The sequence below is a fragment of the Phalacrocorax aristotelis genome, unplaced genomic scaffold (genome assembly GCF_949628215.1).
Source record: "Phalacrocorax aristotelis unplaced genomic scaffold, bGulAri2.1 scaffold_71, whole genome shotgun sequence".
In the NCBI taxonomy this organism is placed as follows: domain Eukaryota; kingdom Metazoa; phylum Chordata; class Aves; order Suliformes; family Phalacrocoracidae; genus Phalacrocorax; species Phalacrocorax aristotelis.
The window spans coordinates 412,243-436,356 of record NW_027441314.1 but is presented as its reverse complement, the minus strand read 5'-3'; the positions used below and the strand labels follow the sequence as shown (position 1 = coordinate 436,356).

Sequence of the window (24,114 nt, the reverse complement as noted above, 5' to 3'; positions counted from 1 at the left end):
CCGTCGCTCCGCCAAAAAAGGAAGAACGAACCACACCAGCCCCGCGCCCCTCCCCTCTGCGACCCAGCTCACCTCAAACGCGCATCCAGGCCCAAAGGCAGCCGGCGCACAACCTGCAAAACCAGAGACAAACGCTTCAACTGAGTGGCCGTACGACACCTTGCTCTCAAACAGCCGCCTGGCCTTCAAGCCCCTCACCTCTCGGACCTCTCGTCGGCACGCGGCGTCTCCCCTCCGAAGCCTGCGTGCGGCACCTGCAAGAACCCAAGCAAAAAAGGACCCGCTCGGGTGCTGCGGGAGTCTCAGGATACCCGCACAATCACCACCACCCCCCCATCTCAGACATCTCAGACACGCACCTTTTCCTCGACAGCTCACCTGCCTGGCCTCCATCAGATCCGGTTGCCGTCTTGAGGCTCGCCCACCACCTGCAAGAGCCAAACGCATGTTGCTCGCAACCACCTGCGACGCGACCCCTCAGGACGAATCGCTACGCTTCAGCCCACCCGTCACCGCTCACCATAGCCTTCTCTGAAGTCTCATCACCACATTGTGTCTCTCCCGCAAAGCCTACATGGAACGTGCAAAAACTTAAGAAACAAGATACATGCTACGATATTACCCAGAACAGCAACCTACCCACGCCGAATCCCATTCTCACACATCTTTTCTTTGACAGCTTGCCTGCCCAGCCTCTGTCAGTTCCAGCTGCCACTTTGAGGCTCACCCATTATCTGTAACACACAAGTAACAGAGGTCACTTTTACCTTCGCTATCAACACAACACCTCAGAAAGAACTGCTACTTCAGCACACCAATCACCTAGCTCAACTCCCCTCCTGTGTCCAGCTCACACTTGGCTCATTCCTTACTGCCTTCTAACTCCCCAAAACACACTGCAGAGTCATTCAGCCATCAGTCACATGTTCCTTCTATATACCACACACCGTCCTACCTTCTTACAGGATTTCCTCGGCTTTCCTATGTCACCCTGAACAACTCCTCCTCTGCCTCTGGAAAAAAAGGACATGGTAGAAGTCACCTGGATGCACAGAAATAGCTTAAATGATCCATAGGTCTTGCTCTCATGTAGGAATACCATGTAGAGCCCAACTACCACCTGCCATTAAAGGACATACGTTAACTCAAGCATTACACCCTATACACGTACAAACCTGAAGACCGTTAGCATGTACTCTCAGCTAGCACTCTAGCTGCCAGCTACAGTCATCTTCTTAACATCTACAAAATACTACTAAAGTTACTGACCTTTCCCATTGCTTTTGGCTATTGGCTCTGCACAAGCCTACACAGGGTTTTACAGAAGTCTATTGATATTAACTATACACTTGTATTGCTCTTCTTTTCTTAAAGAAACTGCATATATAAATTCCCATACATAAATGCATACAGAACACTCACCCTAACCCCAACCACATCTTATCAATACCCTTAACAGTTAATGTCAACACCTTCTAGATTACGCAAGAGAGTTTATGAAAATAATTTTGATTCAATAGAGAATTCCAATAATAAAAAGAAACATACTCAAAACTAAAAAGAAAAAAATAACAGAACAACATACTATCAAGCCATCTTACCACACCTGAACCTCCAATGCAGTATTAAATAAGGAAAAACATATAAGTTTAGACACAAATGATCTTTCAAATTTAAATGCCACCAACCCTTATTGAGTTCTAAAAGCCTTACCTCTCACAAGCATCTGCATGTCTTTAAATATCAAAACATACCTATCCAAAAATATTTAAACAGCTCAAAACTTACAATTAAGTACAGGAACACCAAAGCACCCACACTGGAGAAACCCAGGAGGGAAGGGAGCTCCCTCACCAGAGGCTGTGGCTCTTATACCCCGGGCCCCGCCCACCAACCTTCCCACAATCACCTGGGAAAGGGGAGGGGTGAACCACCACAGGGTATAAAGGCAGCTGAAGGAACAGCAGGGAGTTTTCTCAAGTGCTTTATGTTAACAGCATGGAAAAGACAAAAAGAGTGGTTCTTACTGTAATTGTACTACTATTTGTTTTTCTTCACCTACATGTATTGCATCAGCAATGTGGCCAGGTAAGAAATTAAACTTCATTTTCCTAGGATGTATACAGGGAAAAACAATGTCTTACTAATTTATATAGAAGAGCACCTCCTGGATTATAATAGCACTATTATGACCATTAGTTGTATGTTTTACTTTTCTGTAAAACAGAAGAGTTATACAATTATGGTTCATTTCTAGCAAAACCACACATACTATCTACATACTAGCAGAGCTATAGTCTAGATATGACTGAATGGCAAAGTGAATTAAATCTCTGGTTCAAATGAAATTATTTTCTATAAATCACTGATAATTCAGAGTAATTTTGACACTCTGATTTCCTTAAGAGACTGATAGCAGTCTCAAAGGACAAAAATTTAAAAAGGGAAATACAGGAGCGGTATCAAAAGTTATATGAAGTGTCCTAATGAGCATATAAGCAGCTAAATAAAGAATAAAAGGGGAAGTGTAATAAAAACTCATTGAGACATGTGTTGCTAAAAATAGACCCAGGCTATTGATTCTCCAAGAATCTCAAGAGAAGATCAGAGCCACCCGTAGATATTTTTGGGGTACCAGATAGCAAAGAGAAACATACTATAAGACAGAAAACAAATTAATTACTGCGGAGTACAAAGATGGCTTTAGGAAAGGTTCTGGCAGAACAAGAGGCGTTGTCACAGGGATAGGAATAGTTTGTAATGGACCAGAGAAACTAAAGCAGTGGTGAGAATGCAGGAAGCTCAAAAGGGAATTGACCAAACTAACAGATATTCTCGGGGGAGCTGGAACGGGGGGCGGCAAAGAATTGAGGAAAGAAAAAAGTGATCGGGGTAACAGATACCGACTCAGGAATAGAGCTGGAGGGTAAAGAGGAGTGAAAAGTGCCCTTCTGAGCTAGAACAGGGCCCTGGGCTATCTCTATGAGGGGATGTCTCGTGGGAACTCAGCAAATGGAGCAGAGGAGTCCCGAGGGAGCCCAAGACACCAAAGCAGCCTTGGAGCTGGAGCCTGAGGAGAGTCTAGGAAAGGACTGTGACTAGGATAGAAGATGTCCTGAGGAAGGCAGAGAGACAGAAAAGTATTTGGGGATGTGACAATTACATCCAGAGGGCATCTGAGCTCAGTAAACGCAACATGAGAAAGCCAGGGAACAAATAGAGGCACAAACAGAAGGAAGAAAGGACAGAATGACTGCTGTGCGCAGCATATACAGACTCAGAAAATCTTCAGATGGTGAGAGAGGGGTGTGAGTGCCACGGCAAAGCTAAAAGTGCGCAGAATGTGACCTCAAAGGGGCCGGTAGGTGTTGCGGCGCCCTGAGGGGTCCTGGGTGAGGCGCAGAGACAAAAGAATGCTCTGGGAAAGGAGGATACAGTCTGGAGGGGTGTGACCAGATTACAGATCTCCTCAGGAGCTGGGGACCGGCTGGAGGTACCGTAGTCAGCAGACGGTATGCTAAGAGCGCTCCGAGGCACAAGCAAACCCGAAGACTGGGTTCCGAGATAACAAGGGAAGACCAAAGCCTGCTACTGAGCTAAAACAGGGTTGTGGGACGAAAAGGGGCTCTCTGGACACACGGTGACTGGGAGCGGAGGGGTCACAAAAGGCTCGCGGGATAAGAGATTGAAAAGGAGAGTAAATGCTACCAAAATGCTGTGGAGCACAGGGAAGGTCTCGGGAGGCATCCTAGATGGCATAGAAAAGAAAAAGATTGCTCTTTTTTGGGAACAGATGTCTTGGAGAGGTGCGATTGTGACAACAATGTGCTGCTGGGGAACGTCTAAGGCGGTGAGGTAAAAGGCCTATGAGGTAAAAGATGACATTTTAAAAGCTGCGACACTAACAAAAGACAAGAAATTATTCAAGTGTTAATACAGCCAATGGATAACATTAGGCAGAGGAGTTAAAAACTGATAGTAAAGAAATAGGGAAAAACATAAAACACCAAAGGCCAAGTGACTTGGAGATGTAGGGGAAAAAAAAAATCAAGTGCGGGATGTTAGAAAAACAAAGAGAAAAATGAAAAGACGGACAGGAAACTGAAACGGGAGCGGAAAGAAAGTTAAAATGCAGCAGTACTAATGAAAGACAAGAAATAATTCTGAGAAACAGCAAAGGGAATAAAAGTAGACAGAACATTTAGGAAGCAAGAGATTAGGAAAAGGAAGGGCAAAAATAGATAGGGACAGCCATCTAAAAGAGACAGCAAATTTTAAAAGCTGTGACGCTAAGGGAAGAGAAGAAATAATTTTAAAAAGACAGCAAAGGGAGAAAAATTGGCATAGAAAAGGTTTAAAAAGCAAGGGGGATTATGGAACTAAAGATAAAATTTAAAACATAGGGACAGCAAACAGATGGATGAAGAAAACTGGTGAAGTGATGGTGTTAAGGGAAGACATATACTTGAAAGAAAACAGAGCAAAATAAGCACAGGAAACGGGCTAAAGGAAGAAATCTAAAAAGTGTCAGGGATTAGGGAAACCTAGAGCAAACTAATAATATTTTTCTATTTTCCATCCCTATTATTAAAACAGCAAAGGTACTGCTACTAAGGACAAGAAATAACTAAAACAAAGACACCAGATAAAATTGTACAAAATTTTAGAGGAAAATACGATTCAAGAAATGAGGGAAAAAATTAAAAATAGCAACGGTCAAGTAAAATGGAAATGTAGAAAGTAAGTGGAAAAAGCAAGGTCATTAGTGAAATAGAAGAAATAACTTTTTAAACTTCCAAAGGAATGAGAGTTAACTTATAAATAACATTTAAAAAGGAAGGGCTTGTAGGGAAATAAAAGAAAAAATTAAAACAGAGACTGTAACCTAGAAGGGAGGTAGAAAGGAAATGGAAAAAGCAAGGGCGCTAAAGAGAGATGAGAAATAATTTTGCAAAGACAGCAAAGAGAACTGAGGTTGCTGTAGAAAGAAAGCCTAGCCAGCAGTGCGTATTAGGAAATAAAGACAATCTTATGCAATAAGGACAGTGACCCAAAACAGACGTGAAAAGGAAATGTAAAAAGCGAGAGCGCTATGAAAAATAATTGAGAAGTAACACCGGCGAACGAGACAAAAGTAGGAAAGTTTAAAAGCCGAGGGATTAAGAGACAATAACAACTAAAAAATAGTAATAGAAATAAAACACAGACATAAAATTTTAAAAGCGATGGTGCTAAGGAAAGAGCTGAAAATGAACAAATGACCACAGTAAAGGTGATAATAGTACACAAAAAGAACACGATAAACGCAAGGGTGGTTAGGGTACCGCTGGAAAAAAATTAAAAGGGATTGAATAAGGAGTTCATCTATCTCAAAGGGGGAAAAGCATTCTTCCTTGGGAATTTGCAGGGCTCGGGGAGGCGGCTTTAAGGGAGACTTGGAGGGGAAGGGATATAGCCAGGCTCGCTAAAGAAGAGCCATGGGGCGGCGTGCCGAGCTCGAGGGTGAAATCAATATCCCACCTTGAGCAGGTCTACCCCAATGCACACAGCATAGATGCCGTAAGGCAGGAGATAGAAGCTGTTGTGCAGCGGGATAGCTTTGATTTTCTTGCCATCGCAGACATCGCAGAATCATAGAACGTTCTGGGTCGGAAGGGACCCACGAGGATTAGAGTCCAACTCCTTTCCCTGCACAGGACAGCCCCAAATTCACCCCATGCCTCTGATGGTGTTGCCCTAGTGCTACTTGATTATTGTCAGGCTTGGCGCTGTGCCTGCTTCCCTGGGGAGCCTGTTCCGTGGCCCTCTGAGTGAAAAAACTTTTCCTAATACCCACCCTAAACCTCCCCTGGACCATCCTCCTGCTGTTCCCTCAGGTCCTATTGTTGGTCACCGGAGAAAAGTGATCGGCGCCTGTGCCTCCTCCACCCCTTGTGAGGAAGCTGCAGACTGAGATGAGGTCTCCCTGTCTCTAGGCTTAATAAACCAAGTGACTTTAGCTGCTCCTAGTACGGTTTCTCACCAGATGCGGTGGGATGCCTCGTACAATTCGAGTGCTGCGATGGATGGCTCTAATCTCTTACGAAGGGTTAGGCAAGGAAGGAGATGTGGTGGGGTGGCTCTGTACGTTAGGTAGTGTTTTGGTTGTAGAGAGCTCAATGATTGGGAGGATGAGGTTGACGGCTTATGGGTAAGGATGAGGGGAAAGGCCAACGAGGCAGCTATCCAGCTGGGGGTCTGCTGTAGACCACCTGACTGCAATGAAGAAGTAGCTGAAGAATTCTACAGGCAGCTGGCAGAACTCTCCCAGTTGCTACCCCTTATTCTCATGGGGCACTTGAACTTACCAGATGTCTGCTGGAAAGAAAACGCAGCAGAGGAAACTGTCTAGGAGGTTCATGGAGCACGTGGAAGGTAACTTCCTGATGCAGCTGGTAAATGAGCCTACTGGGGAGGTGCCTCGACTGACCTGCTCTTTAGAAACAGAAGGACCGGTGGGAGATGTGGGGGTTGGAAGCCATTTTGCGCCTAGCAACTGCACCCTGATAGAATTCCTGATGCCTGGCAAAATAAGGAAGGGGGGGCTGGCAAAATATATACTGTGGACTTGCGGAGGGCAGGCTTTGGACTCTTTGGGACACTGGTTGAAAGGGTTCCTTGGGATGAAGTCCTGAAGGGCTAAGGGGTCCTGGAAGGCTGGACGTTGAAGAAGGAAATCTGGAAGGTGCAGAACCAGGTTGTCCCTGTGTGCAGTAAGACAAACGGGCAGGAAGATGACAGGCCTGGCTGAACAGAGAGCTTTTGTGGTGGCTCGGGGGGGCAGGGAAAGGAGAGTTTACTGCTTTTGAAGAATGGGTAGGCAAGTCAGGAACAGAACACAGAGCTTGTTATGCAAACCAGGAAGGCAAAAGCGCAGCTAGAACTCAACTGGCCACTGTTATTAGAGATGACAAAACATGCTTTTACATATATGCTAACAGAAAGAGAGCCAAAGAGACTCTCCAGCCTCTACTGGGGGCCGGGGTGGGGAATGCTGCCACTGAGGACTAGACTGAGGTACTTGAGGCCTTCTTGGCCTCAGTCTCTAGTAGACTGGCTGTTTATCACCAGGGTAGTAATGGTTCACCTTCAGTGCGCTCACCAGGCATGTACAGGATGACCAGGGGATCAGGCCCAGACACCGCAGGTTCTGCCTGACCAACCCAGTCTTCTTCTATGACCAGGTGACCCACCTAGTGGATGAGGGAAGGGCCGTGGATGTTATCTACCTGTACTTCAGTAAAGCCTTTGACACTGTCTCCCACAGCATTCTCCTGGAGAAGCTGGTGGTTCCTAGCTTGGACAGGTGTACTCCTTGAGTACAAAACTAGCTGGATGGCTGAGCCCAAAGAGTAGTGGTGACAGAGGTTAAACCAAATTTGTGGCTGGTCATGAGCGCTGTTCCCCAGGGGTCAACTTTAGGACTAGTCTTGTTCTATGTCTATATCAATGCTCTGAATGAGGGGACAGTGTGCCTTCAGTAAGTTTGCAGATGATACCAAGTTGGGCGGGAGTGTTCATCTGCTCGAGGGTAGGAAGGCTCTGCAGAGGGATCTGGACAGGCTGGACCCATGGCCTGACGTCAACTCTATGAGAATTAACAAGGCTGAGTGCCGGGTCCTGTGCTCGGGTCACAACGACCCCATGCAATGCTACAGGCTTGGGGAAGAGCGACTGGAAAACTGTGCGGCAGAGAAGGACCCGGGGGTGCCGGTTGACAGCCGGCTGAACGTGAGGCGGCGGTCTGCCTGGGTTGGCAAGGAGGCCAATGGGGTCCTGCCTTGTATCAGAAATAGCATGGCCAGCAGGAGTAGGGAAGTGATCGTACCCCTGACTTGGCACTGGTGAGGCCGCACCTTGAGTATTGTGTTCCCTTTCAGGCCCTTCAGGACAAAAAGGACATTGAGTAGTTGGAGTATGTCCAGAGAAGGGCAACAAAGCTTGGGGAAGGGTCTGGAAAACAAGTCTTATGAAGAGCGGCTGAGGGAACTGGGGTTGTTTAAGTCTGCAGAAGAGGAGGCTCAGAGGAGGTTGTAGTAAACTGGGTGTAGGTTCCTTTTCCCAACGAGCTAGCGATTGGACAAGAGGAAATGGTGTCGAGTTCCATCAGGGAATGATCAGAGAGGGTATTAGGAAAAATTTCTTTACCCAAAGAGTCGTCAGGTATTGGAACAGGCTGTCCAGAGAGGTGGGGCAGTTGCCCTCCGTGGAGGCGTTCAAAAGATGCGTATACGTGGCGCTGTAGGAGGCACCGTAGTGTTGGGTTGATGATTGGACTCAATGATACCACAGGCCTTTTCCAACCTTATTAACTCTATTAAAAAAAAAAGTCACCTTGATAAAATATTTTAAAAGCAATGGGGTGCATGAGCAACAAATAACCCTTAAAATTAGGGATTGGCAGCTTCGTAAAACTAAACCTAGAAAGAGAATTTTAAAAGCAATGGAGTAAGGGTCAGACAGGAAAAAGTAAGAAATAGGGACCGCAAACTAAATCAATGAAGACAAACAAAATTGGAAAAGTGATTTAGTTGAGGACAGGCAGGAAGAAACAAACGTGGACGCGGAACTGAACGTAGACAGACAGCGCAAATGTAAAAATCAACGGGGTTCTGGCCATGTGGGTAGAAGTTAAATATCAAGAGAGGGAGACAGATAGATGGCCACAGAGAAAGGATGTAGGAAGAGCAAGCCGGGGCAGAGCAGAGTCAGTCACTGAAATGGAGATAGGTCGCTGGGTAGAGGCAGACCTAGAAATGCAATTTTTACAAGTAATAGGGAAGAAAAAAATAGCAGGAGTGGAGCCAGAAAAGGAGAGGTATAGAAAGGACACATAGAAGGCGATGGGGTGCAGGGCAGTGTTGGCAGAAGACCAAAAAGCTTTGGTGAGCTGTGCAGCCTGAGAAGGAGACAGAGGCAGGGACAGGCAAGGAGGCAGACAGACACTGGGAAAAGCATAGCAGGGATAGGCCCAGATGCATGGGAGGAGCTGTGCGACTCACTGCAGCTCCTGTTGTGGGCAGGACACCTTCACAGCCCTGAGGTTTCTCTCTCTCCCTCTGCCCCTTCCCCCTCCACAGTGCTGGCTGCCCAAACCATGCCCCTCCCGGAGCAGGAGGCGGGTGCCCCGAGACTCCTCTCCGACCGTGTTTCCTGGACACACGGGGGCCAACGCACATAGCCAACAGAGCTGCTGATATCCTGTTACCTTGTGCTGGCGGCGTGCTCTGGCCGGGATGGATCCTTCCTTGCTCAACGACACGCTGTTCCTTGCTGGAGGCACCTGCCTGTGGAACACCCTTCCTTTCACTCCTCAGCCAGCTCCTGCAGGCAGGAGTGTCCCGGCAGCCCTCTCCCCAGCTAGAGCCCCTTGGCACAGCAGGGCCAGCCCTGTCCTCAGACTCACCGGCTGCATCCAACAGCACATCATCTTCTCCCTTGGACCCAGCTGCAGCCACTCACCCCGAAGCCCAGGGGCTGCAAACGCATCTGGGAATGCGCAGGAAGCAGCGAAGCCTTGTCCCTTCACACGCGTCAGATATGGTTGCAGTGAGCTGGCTACCAGGGTCAGCACCCAAAAGCAGTGTGACAGAGGAAAAAGAATAAATAGGGAGGAAGGACAGAGGAAAGAGCTGGAACAAGGCACATGGGAACCAGAAACAAAGAGGTGAAGCGTACAGGGCAGAACTGGCAAAAGAGCAACAACTTTTGGGGCACCAGAGAGGTAGGTGGACCAGAATCGGGGATTTGGGGATGCATTAGTGCTGTGGCAGCAGCTCTCGCTCTGCAAGCGCAGCCCTGCAGGAGCAAGTCACCAACTGGGAGGATGGGCCCTGACTTGGAGCGGAAAAGGGATAAGGGGCAGCTTTAGAAAGCGCTTTTATAACTTCAGTACGTATGAAGGGGGGGGTTGAGCTTCTGAAACCCTTCTATAAATAGTGTTTTTCTTAGTGTTGTAAAAACCCTATATAGCAGATATTTTAACACTGAAGTATCTACCTAAATATATGTATATTCAGGGAATACATAGATGTTTTATAACTTAGTGTAAACAGATATTATCTATTGTGACTATATCTATATACATCTATAGAATATTTATGCATCTATTTAGACATACCGATCAACACTTTTATCAGAACTTCTATTTAGCTATCTGTTTAAACTTACATATATCATCACTAATTTTACACTTCTCTATTTAGACTGAGATATCTACTTATCTCTATACCTGTTTACACTTATTTTATTATCTTTATTTAGATTACATAGAATATCTAACAGAAGGGTTGGACTAGATGATCCCTGAGAACCTTCCAACCTGTGACCCTGCGGTAGGCTTATTATAGAACACACACTAAATTCAGATAGCTTTATCCAGGCAGACGACTTCTTATATATTTTGAAAACCAATATTAACTTATAAATAAAGAAAAAACTTTAAATTTTTTATATTCCAAGTTCTTTGTACTATACAGTAGGTAAAAAGTTTATTTTAAAGTAGAAACATGTACAGGCTCTTAAAATATAAAAAACTTGTATAGACATAATTTTTTTGTGCATTTTAAACTCTATATAGAGGAAGGAATTCAAAATAGAAAAAAAACCCTTTTCCTTTATTGCAATGTCACACACCCATACTTATAGTTTATAATATGTAATAATCCCCCCACGACTCTTTGGGGAGGGACCCCCCATTACACCCCCATCTGTAACAGGTTAGCAGGATTCCTATGCACAAAATTCACCCAACATATGATATTTCAAAAGCACAACAGTATTTATTGCTCTGTTAGAGCCTTGCAGAAGCAGTTACTAGCATATTGTTTTCCCCTCATCGGAGTCTGACCAACCTGACTATGCCCGAGACACCGCCGAGCAGGAGGGTGACCGTGAGCAAGGTCATCATGGAGAAGGGAGGTAGGCGTGGCACCTTCAGGGTGTCCCCTGTGGTTCCCAGAGCGTGCTCTGTCTCCCCCCCGCTCTGCTTTGAGCCGCCCCTTTTTATACCCTCAGCAGATTCAAGGCAAAAGTACTGCCTAGACGTTGCTGCACGCGTGGCCGGCACATGCAACAAGGCCTGCCGGGTACGTGCTCTGCCAGCTAACGGCGGTTCTGGGTTGCAACAACATATTGTGCAATGACATTCCTCCCGCTTCCCCCCTTGGAGGTTGCGTTCTCACAGCTGTGTTCAGCTTGTGATTCTTCCACTGTGGCCCTACACTGACCACCATCTAAAATCCCTCACGCACCATCCCCCCTCACCTGCTGCTCTGCTGCATCATTTCCCCACCCATAGTGACATTAGTGTGCCCCGAGTAACAGGAAGCAAGCATGGGTGGGGACGTATTTACTGAGCATACCGAGATGCTTTCATCAAGATGTTGGAAAAACAAAAATCTAACTATATGTCACCATATTAAAAAAATGGGAGCAGATGAAAATACAAACTGTTGTCAGCCTAAGGCATAGTCTATCAGTTCAGTCAAAGGAGGTTTCTAAGTAAATGAATCAGCTTGAAACACAACATATCCTTTACAGCTTAAGTGAGTAGAACACTTAAAAAACTATTAACAGCTATTTATACTAAAAATCTGACCAAAATGGTACCACACTAAACATTCTTGCTGGTGTTAGAAAAAGCCTCATCCCTTCCTTACGGCACTGCCGCAGGGAGATAACCCTATGAGACTGCAGGGCAATGCTATAGCGTACCAAGAACCTATGCTTACCGATTCACCACCACAGCTACAGCTCTTTCACTGCTGCTGCTGCACATCATGCTTACTCAATGAAGCCCAAAGTGCCAAACCTAAAGGAGTAAAATCAGGGGAACACAGCTGCCCTTCTGAAGGCAGGCTGCTTGGGGTGATGGGGGCAGCTGTGCGTCAGGGCACAGGGCAGCCAGGCAGACCAGATGCCAGTGGCTGACCTGCAAAGGAGTTGTGCACTGCTGAGCCTTGGCCTTCATTGGCTTGTCAGCACCTCGCCTCGCCTCTGCACTGCCAGGACCCTGCTCTGCTCATCCTGCATAAGCACAAGGCTTCAGCGAGCACAGAACAGGAGGCCAGGGTAAGTGAGGGCATGTCACCAAGAAAAAACCCACACAGGAGAAAACCTCATGCAGGAGGCCCATTTCAGTGGAAGGGAGGGCACAGACACATGGAGAGGAAGGGTGGGGGAGGAGACAGACACTGCTGGATGGGGGAATGTCTGGGCAGACACTCCATGGGGAACATGCATGGGGATGACTGACACCAGGGGGTCCCCCCAGGATAATCCACAATGGGCAACTCACCTGGGATAACCTGCAGATGATGATCCGCTCCAGATAACTGACCCACTGCGGAGAATCCATTCCAGACAAGCCCCAGAAATGCCCTTCCAAATGCAGGTGTTTCACACCTAGTAATCCCCAAAACAGGATTTTCATAGTTTTTTTTTTTATAGGGTTGGGTTGGTCAATTATTGCTTTGGAGGGGTTTTTTTTTATCTTTGGGTTGTGTTGTTTTCCATTTTGCTGGGTTTCTTGGGGATTTGTGTTTTGAGTCCTTTTTTTTTTAATAATATAAAAATTGGGTTTTTTTTTTCAAAAACATTGTATAAAGTGGGGGGGTTTGTGTTTTTGAACCACAAGAATTGCTGATTTTCAGTTTATGTTTTGTGGATGAGAGTGGCTGGTCCATGGGTTTTCTTCATTTGGAGTTTTTTGTAGGTTTTTTTTTTTGTGGTGTGTGTTTGTTTTGTCACTCCCCAGCCCACCTACCTGATGTGCGGAAAGCGGACTCCACAATCTGTAAGATTGTGAAGTAGGTATGTTTATTCAGTGCTGGGCAGCACGGGGGGTAGTCCCACCAAAGTCATGCGCACCTCTGTGATAGTTTGTCTTCCATTTATATAGTAAAGCATTACAGATACATACAATTTCCCAATACGCCTATAGATATGCATGACCTTTCCCCACGTCGTATTAAAATTAGCCAAAAAAGTAGTTTCCATAAATCTTTCCCAACTGAGCTTGCGCAGTGCCTCCTCGTGGTGGTGATCGGGGGTAGTAAAGATGAAGGCTGCTGGCTCCTCTTCATCACCGCTAGTAACCTTTTGGTTTTGCGCAGACTCAGTTATCTCTTGACACTTGTCTAAACTACTGTTTTACCTGGTTCTTTAGACAATTTTCCATCCTTCTCAGGAATTTGTCCTTCGCAAGTGGATTCCAGGCCTCCTTGCTAATTATTTTACACAGTGGCTAGACAAGCGTTCCGCAACAATTAACTTTCAGCTGGATAAGCATTCAGAGATAGAACAGTTAACTTCTGGTTTTGCATCTTAAGAGCCCCTTCCCCCTTTCATAGCCCCCAGCCATTTTCTTGCTTTCCAGCTGCACAAATCCACCTGGAGTTGACTCTTCCAGTTTGCTTTGGTTCCACCACCCCCCACCACTGCAGACCCAGACTCAAAAGGTTTGGGGTTCTTTTGTACCCTGGCAGCAGCTCCCACTCCGCATATGCGGCCCCATAGGGGAAAATCCCCATTTGGGGGAATCAGGCCCACACTGGGATAGGAAAAGGAGAAGGCGAGAGGGGCAGCATTTGAAAGCACATTTGTGTCTTGAGTTGATGGGGGGAGTTGAGGGGCGTTGTCCAATTTATAAATCCTATGTATAAATAGGGTTTCTTTGCATTTTAAAAACCTTATATAGCATAGACATTTACACTTATGTGTGTACTTACACATCCATATGCTTATGGAATACATATATTTTACACATCTATTTAGACTATTTACACTTACACAGAATAGCTATTTCCACATACCTGTTTAGACTTACATATCAATACATACATAGAACACCTATTTAGACTAGCTATCTGCTTACTTATACTTTTCTGACACTTGAATCTTTTTCAACTTCTCTATTTAGACATCTACTTAGACTATGTAATACACAGTAAGTGTAGATGCTCGCTCTAGTCAGACTTCCTTCTATTTTGAATTCCTTCATAAATCCTTTTTCTTCATTTTAAACGCCTTTATTTTTTATTTTAAATATATGTAGACAGGCGAGTTACTTTTGTATTTTAAAATCCCGTATCTCAATGTAGAATTCTTTCTATCCTAAAATCCCTTTATACATCTATAAAGTAATAATACTTTTCAATATATATAAAATAAGAGGTTTTCTCTAATTCAGTGCCTCACACCCACGTTTGCTTCTTAAAATATTTTTCTTAATAGCCCCCTGAATTTTCTGGCATTTTTGGGCTGCAACCCCCCTTTTTGAGGGGGGGGAACCCCTAGATGACCCACACACACTGACCTGCTCCTCTGATGCATTATCAGCTCCCCCATTGACACTGGGGTGCCCTGCATGACATCATCACCCGCCCAGGACTCCCCCTATTTTATTATAGTAAGGTTGGACTAGGTGATCCCTGAGGTCCCTTCCAACCTAAGAATCTGTGATTCAACCCCAAGAAGGGCACTAAACAAGGGAATCTGCTCCAACCTGCAGCTCATTAATAGTGTCATTTACAAAGGTACACACACCCACCCCACCCACCCCCCCAAAAAAGGGGAGCTCTGCTAATATCTAAAAGGTGGGGCAGCCCCCCCAGCCCCTGTCCGCAGGCTGGCGGCCACCCCACAGCGGAGCGGGAGCGTGCCAGAGGACAGTGTCACATCTCTCTCAGGCTCTGCTCGGCCATGCTCCCACTCTGTTACCGCTCTGGGACGGGCTCCCTGGGGCAACAAACAGCCCCGGTCCCTGGGGGCCCCGACTCTCCCCTCCAGGCAGCCCTTGCGGCCGCACCTGCGGGGCACCTGCTGGAGACAGAGCCGGGAGCCTCCAGGCAGAGGGATGGCCCCTTACCTTCACCACGCTTAACGACCAGCAGGCAAACCCGGGCCGGGGGGCATCTCTTGAGCATCACGAGACACTTAGAAGACATCTGAAAAACAGAAATCCCAAACTATATTTCAGCACGTTAATAAAATAGCACAGAAGAAAACGGAGGAGCTCAGTCAGCCTAAGGGATAGGAAGGAAATTGAGCCGCAGCAAGATCCTAGGCAAACAGGTCATCTCAAAACACAACACATCCTTTAAAAGCTAGAGTGATTGGAACACTTGAAAACAGTATTAAGACTAACCGATACCATTTTGAACAGATTCTTCGTGTAACACTGAACGCTCTGGCTGGTGCTGGAAAACGTCTCATCCCTTCCTTACGGCACCGCTGCGGGGAGATAACCCCGTGAGGCTGCGGGGCAAAGTTGTACCGGAACCTCCGCTTACAGATCCACCGCAGCAGCTACAGCCCTCGCCCTGCCGCCGCACGTCTTGCTGCCTGGCTCCACGAAGCCTGAAGTGAAGCGTCAAACTTGAAAGAGTAACGTAAAAAATTAAGAATAAGTCTCAGTAATTCACTTTGTGCTGAGAAGGCGGGCGCGTGTTTACGCACATCCAATATGAGCGTCTAGGCTATAAAAGCTTTCCATTTTCCTTCTGCGTTCATTTAACTCGCACAGCCGTTCACGCCCGCCATAAGATTATCTATCTCCAAAATACACAGCAGCAACGTGACTGGGGGGTTTTGGCGTGTTACGGAGTCGGGAGGGACGTCCGCCCAGCTGCCCCGCCCAAGAGGTGCTGCTGAACTGCCAGGGAAACGCGCGTCGAAAGCGAGACTGAAATAAAATACTTAAGAGCGCTCCCTCAAAATACCGGCAGGAAACCCCCCCGCCCCCCAACATTCAGTCGCCCCTCATTAAATATTCACAACAAATACCTACCTGCGCTTAAGTACACCTAACAAATCGTACCCTACATCTGCTTGGCAGTTACAGCTGAAACAGCGCAAGTCACGTCGTAAATCAGACACTGTTAGCTTTTTTTAAACTTTCATTTATGACAGAAGAATCGGTGCGTGAAGAGATCCCCGATACGGTTTTACTTTTTTTGGGGAAAAAAAATACCACAACAAAAAAAACACGCAAATCAAATCCCCAGTGTTGCAATACACGGGGCTACCAAGAAGGACCGGCAGACCTGCTAATGCGTTCGGCTGTACCGAAGCATACAGGGGAACCGTATTTTTATGGTATCTCGACTGTTACAACTGGGAACCCAAGCACTACCAATGCCATCAACATCTGGAGTATGTGCTGTGCTTGGATCTCCGCAAGGACCATTGATTTTTTTATCTTAAAAAAAAAAAGCAATACTTTGCAAGTCTTGTGCTGATGAGTTCTGCTGACAAAGACACTGTCTCTAAGATGCACTCTGATGGCAAGTTCATAGAATGCAACCTCACTGAATAAGAAATATCTCAATTTTATAAAATCTCTTCCTAACAAAAGTCACACTGCGGGGCTTTCAGATGGGCCAGATTATGAATCCTTTCACAACAAGAAACACACCAGCTAACCAGGATATTCTCGCAGTGGCCAGGTGCCTCTTCATCACGTGGAAAAAAAAATAAAAAAAAAAAACAAAAAAAAAAACCAAAAAACACCAGGGCCAGCAATAAGTATCACACAGGTCAACACAGATCTCTACCAGAGCACCCCCCTCATCAAAACGAACATGCCCATCGGCTCACCTGCTCTGCACAGATTCCAGCATCACACCCCGCTTCCGTCATCGCTTGTGGCACCAAATGTATGAACACACAGTAAACTACCGTTACGCTCGTGAGAAATCACCGCCCCATGACTTCCTCATTACTACCCAGCTCACTTCTAATGCTCATACGCCGTTCCAAAGACGGCCCACGTGTTACCTACAAAACTGAAGAGCTCGACGACGGACCACAGCATTCTCTGGTCTTAGATGCTGGCCGCTGCCCCACCTTCTCAGACCTCTCATAGGCATGCGGCAGCACCGCTCCGAGCCTGCCAGCGGCACCTGCAAAAAGCCAAGCGAAAAGGCACCTCCTGAGATGCTGCCCGATGCCACAGCCTGCCCGCACCAATCCCCGTCTTGCACCCCTTTCCCTCGACAGCCTCCCACCCGGCCTACGTCACTTGCAGCTGAACACAGCACCTCGCCCGCCGTCCGTAACACCCGAACAACGCGCGTTGCTTATAACTTCCCCAGCAACACAACACCTCAGAAGAGCTGCTACTTCAGCCCACCAATCACCACTCGCCTTGCTCGACTTGCCTCCTTTGCTCATTGCTACGCTACTTCAAAACCAAAACAAAAGACAAACGCAAGGAGCAACGGAGTCATAGAGCCATCGGTCACATCTTCCCTCTATATACACCACGCACCGACTCACCCGCTTACATCGGTCCCCTCAGTTCCCCTCCGTCGCCCTGCACGACTCGTCCCTCGGCATCTCCAAAACCAATACCAAACAAGTCGCCTGGTTGCACAGCAGTACCTTAACGGTTCCTGAAGACCGACTATAACCTGCCATTAAAAACAAACATATGACATCAAACATGAAGCCCTACGCACGTACAAGCTTGAACACCCTGCAGAGGTAATCTGCTCAGCTGAACTCTAGCTGCCTCTCCCAGATAGCCACGGTCACGGCCTCCGAGCCCACAAAACGGTCCTCGCCCGCTGAGGAGGGCCACTCAATCTGAGATGACGGTACGACCTTTTCCCCCAACAGCCTTGGCACAGCAACAGATGAACCCTAACCTCTCATCGCTGTGCCACCTACCCGACTCTACACGGCCAACAAGGCGGTCCGAGACAAACTCAAACGCACACACCAATGCTATGAGAAACACTACAAACTGCGCGCCTCCGAGACGAGAGAACGCTCTCGGCAAACACAGAGACAACTGGACGGAAGAGCTCGTCCAGCAACAAGACCTGCAGAACCCTGACAGTGACGCAAGGAGGCCCTAACGCGATCCAAAAAGATTAGAAGAGCGTCAGGGCCCGTGACAAGAAGTTCCTCTCAAAACTGAGAGGGAGGAGGCACAAGAAGCCCAGCTACAAGACCTAAGAATGTAAGGATGCAGGAAAGAAATCACGCTCCCTGAAAACAGACAGCGACAGAGCAGAGCTGTTCACGCATCTGGGAACGACGCCGCAGACGACAACTGCCCAGAAACTCCTCAAACATCAGAGCGATCCACGCTTTAAACTGTAACGCAAAAAGAAGCACCCGATGGGCGCCGGCCCCACAATTAGAACCTTGCCAGCCCCTAGGGATAGCGCTGTGCTCCTGAGAGCAAAGAGAACAAAGTCACCAGCCCCATGCGCCCCCTCACTGCGACCCAGCTCGCCTGAAATGCTCCTCAAATAGCCTTCGGTCGCATCTTCCCTTTAATCCCGCACACGGACCCGCCGCCTTAGTGTGCTCTACTCAGCTCTGCTCCATCACCCTGCACAGCTCCATCTTCATCCTCTGCAAGAACAGCATGATAGAACAAGTCACCTGGACGCACAGCAACAGCTTAACCATTCCACAGGTCTTGCTTCCACGTAGGAATACCATCTAGAGCCCAACTACTGCATGCCATTAAAGGAAATACCTTCAATCAAATGCTAAGCCCCACGCACGTACAAGCTTGAACAGCTGAGAGGTGCCCTCTGCTCAGCTAGCACTCTAGCTGCCTCTCCCAGGCAGCTACGGTCATCCCCTCGGCACCCACAAAACACCCCGGAAATTACCATCCTCGCCCGCTGCCAACGGCCACTCGCTCCGACGAGGGTTGTACGGGCGTTGCCAAAACAGTCTACGCATATTAACATTAACCATATACTCTTATTGCTATTCTTTCCTCCGCTCTACCATTGCTACACCCCCAGGCGGAGCAGCTCTGACACAGGCATCGACGTGCACGGACCGACACCGCTCACAAATACTACAAGCGACGCGATCGAGGCACCTAAGAAAACTCTCACCGAGACGACGGACTTCCGGCCCAGAGATGCCACCGGGCGAGAAGATCTATACGGCAGCGAGGAAGAAGCTATAGCATCCGCAGAGAAGTCACGTACCATCATCACCTGCGATGAAACCATATACCCACAACTAGGACGATGCACGAGCGACAAGCCACTCTTAAAGACCTCAGAACGTACAGGTGCAGGGAACAGGTCCCAGAAAAGGGCCCTGCGTATTCAGACTGCTCTTCAGCAGCAGTACTGAGGCCGCCTTAATCACCGCCGCAAAAAGATGACCTTCTATAAAGGTCTAATATTTCAGACACAAGACAAATCTATGCAGTAGACTTAAAATGCGAGAAAGGAAGCTCTCGGTTACCATTATGCCGATGAGCCAGGGCTTGCAAAACCCTCAATATTGCTACCTAGGTGCCTGCTCAGCACGGAGAACAACAGACACATCGAGACCCAAGTACAGTAAGGAACAGACTACAAAATCCACACAACAGCACAAGCACAGGCAGGAACTCCCCTGCCTGGCAGATGCTTCTGTTTTGCAGAAAGGACACCACAACCTCCCTCGGCCCAAACGTGTCCGGTCTCTGAACGGTACCCTCCACTGATTTTACAACCCTTGCCTGCCCCACCTGCGCTTCCCCCAACCGACCGGCCACCTGCACAAAGACAGCATCGGCCCCTCAGCTTCCCTTCCAAATCCGGGGGCTCAAAAGCCATCCTTTAAGAAGGCCACACAGGCTATGTAGGATGGGGCTGTGGTCACACGGATACTCTTCATCTCCAAATGTGCGGTGCCATCACTCAGTGTCACACCACTCAACGCCGGCCACTTCCGCAACAACAGCCTCCTCGGAAGCGCCGTGAACTTCCGCTCCCCCACGCTCTAATGAGGCTGGATGTCGTGGCCACCGCCACCTACGGTGCCTACAGAACCAGAGAGACAAGGTGACCGCTGCGCCTGGAAGCGGCCGCCCGCTCACAAACAATTCCACACCTCAAAAATAACAGCTGCTACGGTTTCCTGTTCATCGCTCACCTTGCCCGATGAGCTCGGGGCAGACATCCCGCTTTGCATATAGTTTTGTGAGTCCCTTCATTAACTAGTCACATAGGTGCTCGCACTGCACGACCCCTCCGTTGTCACGTGCTGACCTACCTTCTCACGATGCTCTGTTCGCCCCCTCCCTCCCGTGTCCGGCTCCCTGCCATGCATCTCCACCAACAGCCACATTCCAGACTCATCCTTTCCCCTGCCATGCCAACACGGTTCCCTCACCTCCCGATCCGTGCCTCCCGGGTCAGTGGCCACGTCAGGTGCCTGCTCACGTACTCGGTCCGTCCCCGATGGCTGGGGAACCGTCACCTTCAATGCTGGGCCCACTTCTGGGGAAATACGGAGAGGCACACAGATATTAGACACTGCTTTCCAAAAGCAAGAGCTCACCACGCAAAACAAACAAATCCTTTTGACTGACTTGTTCGGCAACACAGAGACCCCAAAGGCAGAAATCCCAGACGAGTGACCTCACAGCCTGCCCCGTCACAGCACACGACGCCATCTGCTCGCCTTTGCTGTCACGCCTCACTCAATTGTCCTGCTTAACCCTAGACCTATTACTTGAGCTGCAAGAAAAAGTCAAACCACGCAACACACAAAAATTACAGTTCGTGTCAGATGACTCAAGCACAGGCGGACACCGATAGGGCAAATGCCAAAAGCAATACGGGAAGCAAACGGGCATGGCTGGTGTAGTGACACACACTCCCTTTGTAGGTAACTCACTCCTGAGCGACTCCATGAACAGCTGGGTGGAGAACCTCTCGGCAGACAGCACGCTCGAGTGGCCGCGCTGACACATACGGGGAAGGAGACTGGGCTACCGGAGGCTGCTTGCACACAGAACGCGGCCATTAGCTAACACTTAAACACCCCTTTCCCAACCATCCCCCGGTACCAAGACTTCAAAAACCCCTCCTCTCCTCCTGAACTGTTAGGGAAGGAACCTCACTCCTTCCCGACAGCTCCTGCCCTGTATTTGCACCCCTAAAGCCCCTCTGTCAGCCGCTCCTCGGGAGCCGCCCTTCCCACCTCTGCCCCGCGTTCTGCGAGCACCTCCCACCTTCCGGCTTCCCGCAGACTCTGTGCTCTCTACAGGCCCACAAAATAACGGAAGCCCTGATGCTTATAATCTACGAGGGACCTGCCGCAAGCTGCAGAGGTTCTCGGGACAACGTGGTACTCTGCGGGCGATCGGGAAAGGCGACGAGCAGTTCCGTAACCCGACACACACTATGCATTACGCCCCTGCTGCTTTCTGAAGGAAGGCTAGAGCTCCATATACAGACACGTACAACACGCTCACCCTAACCCCTACCGCAGCATCTCACCGTCAGTCCTATTGAGAGATAACGTCAACAACTTGCACAACACACAGGCAAAACCGGTGGAAAAAATATAAGCTTCTACCTTTGGTCAAGTCATAAAATTCCGGGAAAACAAAACAACCAAACAAAAAAACCTACCACACACACAAAAGAACAACAAACCACAAACAAAAAAACCCAGACAAAACCATAACACCCCCACAAAACCAAATAATCCAAAACAATCTATCAGACCATCTTGCTACCCCTGAACACCCAACACAAACTTACTGACCCAAGGAAAAACAAAAGCTCGTACAAGTGTACTTTCTAATATATATCTGCTGCTCAACTTTGACTGCTCCTTAATCTCTTACCTCAGCCAGAAACCTCCCCATCTCTGAATGTCAAAACACACCTACCCAAAGATCTTAGACAGCTCAAAACCTGCAACCAACTCAAGGAACAGTACCAGAGAAGCCCAGGAGCAGAATGAGCCTCCCGAAAAAAGGCTGGGGCTCATCTACGCCAGCGGAATGGCAAAGCAGAATGAAATTTTTTAAGAACCCCTTCTCAAAAAATATCTCTGGTTATAAAGTCAATCATTTACTGTAAAACCATCAACCATTCGGAGTCACCTCAACGCTCTCTCTCGCTCAGTCCCTTAACAGAACTGGATCAGTCTCAAAGGACAAAAAACATGAAAAGAAACGTGGAAATACACAAGCGTATCGGGAACCGTATGAAGCAGCTAAATTAACACCTCAGTAGCTGGGGCAAAACTAAATTGTAAAGGACAACAAAAAAACACCCCAGGAGACACATGGATAAAAACAGATGAAGGCTCTCTCTTCTCGCAGAAGCTCAAGGAGAGACCTGAGCCAACGGTACACAGCTCTGGGGTATCGGATACCGAAAAGAAACATACTCGAGACAGAAAACAGACTGCTGCGGAGCACAAAGGTGGCTTTGGCAAAGGTTCTGCCGGGACAAGAGTCACAGTTACAGGGAACGGACAGCGGCCGGCAGGGGAAACGCCATCGGCGTGGAAGGGCCAGCGGGGTAAATGCCGCCCTCAGCTAACGCTGCGCTATCAAGCCTTAAGCGAAAACTGCAGAGTAGTTACAGGAGACGGGCATAAGATGGATGCTAAATATCACTTGATGGTCACAAAATCTCATGGGGATGGGCACCACGTAGCCTCACGGACACCCCTTAGACCCAAATGCTTAACGAAAGACGCTTCTTGCCAAAACACAAGCTCGACGAGGAAAAGCCAAAGCTGATGCGGGGGCAACTACTAAAATCTCAGTACGTGAGCAGGCATTACTTAAGATGGTGCGGTGGTTCTGCCGAGTCCGTCCAACCTGAGCAACGGGTTCTAACGCCTGTCCAGCAGCGTCCATGATCTCTCTCACGGCCTCCCACATCATAGACACCTCCCCTGCCCGGGACCGCGTTTTCCATGTCCCACCCCTCCCCATCCCCGCAATGAAAATCAAACACAACAAATACGCACTCTACTTCATCTTCTTGGCCTCCAAAAGAAGCTTCCTTCCACTGCTGAGCGTCGACACCGACATCCTCATGCTGTTCCTCAAAAGCAGGCTGGCCCTCGGGTGCCCGTACTGCCAAAGGAAGAGAAAATGATTATGCTCTTATAATGAGCTCCATCATCCTCTCCTTCTTCAGGAAATCGAATCCCGATCACTACATACCAGAAGTTTGTGCAGGAGATGTCCGAGGCCAGCCCCGTAAATGAAGCACTCTGTGACCCTGCTTTCTCTTTTGGCCACAGCACCCGCCACCGGGGAGCCCCAAACCCCTTTGTGACTCCCTAGGAAAACCAGATACAACTAGTTCAAAACATCTGGCAGGAGAGAGATGACCGACAAACACGTATAGCCCACCTCAAACCAGCTAGAGAGCTGACTTCCTCCCCCACTAAACTCTCGTCTTCGACAAATACACCAAACAGAACAATGTTTACGCTGAACAGAACAAAACCCTTACCCCTCTGACACTCTGAAAAGGATTTGTGCACCCACAAAATATATATATTCATGCTATCGACCCACGTGCCACGCTTCCTCAGGGTCAGCCCCGCAAAGACAGGAGAACACCCGATGCTCTCTCCACAGATACCCCGATACTCCGCTCCCTTCTTCGCCGCTCCTGTCACGGGAAAATGCTGGGAATAAAAAAAAGGTTCAGAGAAGCAAAACAATAAACAATAGGGAGAGGGACCAGTGCAAAGGAATAGAGAGAGGAAGAGACGAACAGGAAGGACAGACAACCCCATCCTGAGCACAGCCTCTGGGAGAGGGAAAGAGGAAACAGCAACCGTTATTACCGCAGATCGACCCAGACCAAAGCCTCTCCTTCCGCAGGGGCTTCTGGACACACCGCTCCTTCCCCGCGCTACTGCCAAGGGCCCCTGCACTGAGGGGGAATCCACTGCAGGCAGAGAGAGGCAGAGAAAGGAAAAGTAGCCACAGGCTACAGGAAAGAGAGAGGGAGGACTGAAAAGACGGGGAGGCAGGGAGCCACTCAGAGCGAGACGGAGAAAGAAGGTGCGGGGGGGGTGCAAAAAAAAAAAAATTTTGCAGCAGGTAAGGAAAGAGAGGGGGCCGGGGGAGAGACAGGGAGGGCCCAGGACGCACAAGAGAGGCAACGGGGCCCCACTGGCCCAGGACTCACCGCGACTCTCGCTCTCAGCGCTGCTGGCACAATTTAGCCGTTCACATGCTTCTTTCCCCTCCTCTCCTCCCTGCCTCTTCTGCAGCTCCAGACTCTAGGCCGACCTCCACCTGAAGAGAACACGGGGGTGTCTTACAGCTCT

General features: G+C 48.4%; 1 long non-coding RNA gene across 2 annotated transcripts; it reads right to left on the bottom strand.

Annotated features, from left to right (window-relative positions):
* Positions 1–668: 668 nt before the first annotated feature.
* LOC142051345 (uncharacterized) lies at positions 669–23,463 on the bottom strand. Of its 2 annotated transcripts, XR_012658429.1 has the most exons (4): positions 15,188–17,293; positions 14,909–14,987; positions 956–1,013; positions 669–734 (listed from the first exon to the last, which is right to left on the bottom strand). It is a non-coding gene; the product is annotated as an uncharacterized LOC142051345 (long non-coding RNA). The 2 variants fall into 2 exon arrangements; XR_012658430.1 differs by lacking the exons at positions 669–734; positions 956–1,013 and adding an exon at positions 22,797–23,463 and having other exon boundaries at positions 14,651–14,987; positions 15,188–16,943.
* Positions 23,464–24,114: the final 651 nt, after the last annotated feature.